Consider the following 4707-nt stretch of genomic DNA (forward strand, 5'->3'; position numbering starts at 1 on the left):
CGATAAGAGAGCTGACCTCAAAGAATCCTTTCTTTTCCCTTGAGCACCCCTTTGGAGCAGTGACAAGAAGGTTCGAGCTGAGTTCTAAAATTAGAATTAGCCGTGTTTAATTAAATCTAGGTGTTGGCAAAGAAGACGTTTAAACTCCTGGTTAAACCCTGAGACTGAACTGAAGGCTTGTGACCCTTTCTTGGCCAGACTGTAGGGGTCACCACCCATGGCTGTGAATCAGAGGTAAGGCCGTTGCTCGCCAGCTGTTTTCTCCCAACTGAACACCCACACCACACGTTAATGATTAGCCACTATTCTTCCTTTCCTCCCCTTCCAGCCAGCCCTGTTGAGCAATGTCCAGGCTCATTCCACAGATGCTTATGTGAGAGCAAATCTACATTAACTCCAGATGAGGAAAATATGCTCTGAAAGAGAAGGGAATGATTCAGTGTGACAACTAACGACGCAGATGCATATGTGCACTGAAATTATAACATAGCCATGATGCCCACACAGGAATTGTGCTACCGAGGTCACACTGCTGGAGCATGGGACCATACGTCAGCACCATAAACTCCTGGGTAAGGAGTAAGTGTGTCTGCATGGTATTTGTACATTGGGTTTTATTAATAATGAGATCTCATTACGTACATATAAGATTTGTGTTGTCCATTGACTTCCTCAAAAATACTTGTTATTGCCCAGCCAGAGTGGCTCAGTTGGTTGAGCGCTGGCCTGTGCACTGAAAGGTGCCGTTTGATTCTGAGTCAGGGCATGCACCTGGGTTGCAGGTTTGAGCCTCAGTTGGGGAGCCTACAGAAGGCAACTGATCAATGTTTCTTTCTCTCTCTCTCTCTCTCTCCTCTCTTCCTCTCTTCCTCTGGTTAAGCATGACCTCGGTGGATTAAAAAGAAATGCTTGTTATTGGCATTACTTAAACCAAGACCATCAAACTGGGCTGCAGAAAGAGTCCAGTGTTCTAATTGAGGAAAAGAGACAATCTCCATTAAGAACCAAAGAAATCATAACCAAAGTTACTTAATCAAAAGTACATCCTTGACTTAAGCGATTTGATTTTTGGTTATTACTCTTTCACTAATTATGCCAGGCACTGTTCTATAAATAGTATGATTCTCCTTTGGTCATTTGTTACATCCTATAAGGAACTTCCTGCAAAGAATGAACTATTATATGCAAGTTCAAGTTACTGTCTCAAAATCTTATTAAGCAAAGCTACTGCATGAAGTCTACTGTGGAGACATCTTTAACATTCTGCACTTTCCTTGTTCATGATATTAAGTATAAATATGTAGAAATATTCATTGCCTTTTGTCTAAACATGTATATGGTTTCCTACAGTGGAAGCCATTTTAGAAGTTCTAATGAACTTGGACTTCAGTGCCATTTTATTTCAACTATCTAAATAAAATCTTATCCAACTGATTTCCCTCTGTGCAAACATTTCTCTCAGATGTTCTGCTTCTGACTGTATCTAAGAAATAGATCTGAGAGAACTCACAAGTGGCCAGGAGTCTAAAACACATATTTGTCATCTCAATTCTGCCACGTACTCAAGCTTGTGCAATTCTGAGAGAAAAGATTCCTCCCTTAGAAATGAAGGCTATCCTGGGGTCTATCGCTGGGACATTGGTTAAAACAAAAACTGGGAGCTCTTTTTCGTGGCGCCTCGGAGGCTGTCGGCTGCTTCAGGATGAAGCTCAACATCTCTTTCCCAGCCACTGGCTGCCAGAAACTCATTGAAGTGGACGATGAACACAAACTCCATACCTTTTATGAGAAGCATATGGCCACAGAGGTCGCTGCCGACACGCTGGGTGAAGAATGAAAGGGTTATGTGGTTCGAATCAGTGGCAGGAACGACAAACAAGGTTTCCCTATGAAGCAGGGTGTCTTGACCCACAGCCGAGTCCGCCTGCTGCTGAGTGAGGGGCACTCCTGTTACAGACCGAGGAGGCCCGGAGAGAGAAAGCGCAAATCTGTTCGGGGCTGCATTGTGGATGCCAACCTCAGTGTTCTCAACTTGGTCATTGTAAAAAACGGGGAGAAAGATATTCCTGGTCTCACTGATACCACCGTGCCTCCTCGCCGGGGGCCCAAAAGAGCCAGCAGAATCCGCAGACTTTTCAATCTCTCCAAAGAAGATGATGTCTGCAAATATGTTGTGAGAAAGCCCCTAAACAAAGGTAAGAAACCTAGGACTAAAGCACCCAAGATTCAGCGTCTTGTTACTCCACGTGTCCTGCAACACAAACGCAGGCGTATTGCTCTGAAGAAACAACGTACTAAGAAAAACAAGGAAGAGGCCGCAGAATATGCTAAGCTTTTGGCTAAGAGAATGAAGGAGGCCAAAGAAAAACGCCAGGAACAGATTGCGAAGAGATGTAGCTTGTCCTCTCTTAGAGCTTCTACCTCTAAGTCTGAGTCCAGTCAAAAATGAGATTTTGTAACTAACAAATAAAGGAGAGCAAATATCAAAAAACAAAACAAAAACATGCCCTAACCGGTTTGGCTCAGTGGATAGAGCGTCGGCCTGCGGACTGAAGGGTCCCAGGTTCGATTCTGGTCAAGGGCATGTACCTTGGTTGCAGGCACATCTCCAGTAGGGAGTGTGCAGGAGGCAGCTGATCGATGTTTCTCTCTCATTGATGTTTCTAACTCTCTATCCCTCTCCCTTCCTCTCTGTAAAAAATCAATAAAAAAAAATACATTAAAAAAAACACTAGGAATGATTTTGACCTTCAACACTGGCAGGTGTCTGGAGTCCATGTGATGACTGGTGCACATACTCACTGCTGGGATGTCTATACATCGGTGCTACACTTAGGGAAACCCATCCTATGTGGGGATGGGGGCGGTCTCTCTTCCCGCAAGGTTCCCAAGGTACAAAGACCTGTGAGCCAGCAGCTGCCGGTGCCCATCCTCACCACCATGTTCTGCTGGGGAATAAACTATTGCTGAGAAGAGCGGAGCCCAAGGTGGAGCCAGAGATGCAGTCCTCATGATGATGCTCTGGTAGCTGGAACATCCGCTATGCCTGGGCTTTTACCTAATGAGCCAATTATCTTGGGTGGGAATGTTCTGTTTTGTTTTGCTCGAGGTGTCTGAGCTATATTTCTGTCAATATTGGTTGCAACTAAAAAGTCTAGATTTTAAAAGCCAAGATCTTATTCAATCATTCAGTAGTTCTCCTCTTTCTTGCCTCCTTCGCTTTCTCTTCGTCCTGCTTCCTACACTCTCATTATCATCAACACTCTCTTTCCTGACCCAGCAAGTCCCCAGGCCATGCCTGCCACGCAGGCTACATCTGTGATCACCTGTCCGTTCCCTGGGGGTTCATTACAGCTTCACACATGGGTTCTGAATTCAAAATATTGCGATGTAGACTCTAGTCTGTTTTGTAATGTAGACTGTAGCCTGTTTACTTCCTGTGGATGAGCAAAATCTCTACCACCTGATTCCTTCAGAGAGAAGCAATGCAACCATGATGGTACTTAGTCCAAGGCTCTTGAGGTTGTACCAGTGTGATGACTGCCCGAATGTACGTTTTCCTTATCTGGCACACACCTAGGTTCATTGCTAACGACTCACTGGCTGAAAACATGCTGGGCCGAGCTAGTTCTGTATAAGTATAAGTAGAAGCAAAGCATATCCCTCAAGAGTCCCTTGTAATTTTTATCTCTTCATCTAAGAATGTTCAGTAGGTTAAGCTATAGAGTTGTTTGCTCCAATAGGTGCAGTGTGAAGGCAAGTAGATGTATCATTGAGGAACTAGAAATAAATACCAAATGCTAGCAATGAATGTTGGGAAGCCAGATTAGCAAATTTTCTCATTTACTATGTAGCAAAAGTGAACATTCTCGCAGATCAGTGGAAACGCTTCTTTAGATAGACAATGGATTTTCTTAAAGACCACTAAAGTTATTCAAATGCAACATTGAAGGCCATAAAAGTCTTGGAATTAAAAATTCATCATCAAATTAGTCATGAGGGTAATAAAAGGCTAAAAATATCCAAGAAAAGGGAGTGCACATTCTGTTCCATGCCACTCCGTGGGAGGCGCACCGCCGAAGAGCTTCGGGGGAGCCATCAGGCATGAGATCAACTGTGAGTAAAGACGCAGGCGAGAATGTTCCATGGAACCAATTAGGGAACAGTGACTGAAACCATTTGACTAGATAGATGCTTTCCGCGGAGGAGTCAGTCACAGGAAGATTTAGAGGCAAAGGTGAGAAGAGGACAGATTGTGAACAGCCTTGAGTGCAAAGCTAAGGACTTGGACTTCTTTAGGGCGTGGGGGTCATTGGAGACCTTGGGGCTGGGGCTAATGTGGCTATTCTAAAACCCGCACTGCAGGGCTGGCCATCACATTTCCCGTCCTGCTCAGCGTCCTCTGACACAAAGAGCCCATAAGAGGCTTAGAACCGGAATGGACTACGACCTCAGGTAGTGGGCAGTTGTTTGCGGGAAAGAACTCCAAAGCCTGCTTCTCATAAACTGATTAGGTCATCTGATCATTGATCAACGTTTCCCTGAAATACACACCGGAACCACTTATGCAACACGGTGTTAACTGTTATAGCAAAGCCCAAATCCTGCCACTATTTGTTTGGCAGAATCCAGGCTAACACAGCACCAGTCCTTTGAGAAAGTCACAGAGTGTCTTCTTCAAGACGGACCGGAGTGGTGGATCATGTG

At 44.6% G+C, this 4707-nt stretch overlaps 1 pseudogene; it reads left to right on the plus strand.

The window, feature by feature from the left end:
• The first annotated feature begins 1663 nt into the window (after positions 1-1663).
• On the plus strand, positions 1664-2481 carry LOC118661623 (annotated as a pseudogene).
• The last annotated feature ends 2226 nt before the right edge of the window (positions 2482-4707 follow it).

Source organism: Myotis myotis, unplaced genomic scaffold (assembly GCF_014108235.1).
Source record: "Myotis myotis isolate mMyoMyo1 unplaced genomic scaffold, mMyoMyo1.p scaffold_m19_p_8, whole genome shotgun sequence".
NCBI classification, from domain to species: domain Eukaryota; kingdom Metazoa; phylum Chordata; class Mammalia; order Chiroptera; family Vespertilionidae; genus Myotis; species Myotis myotis.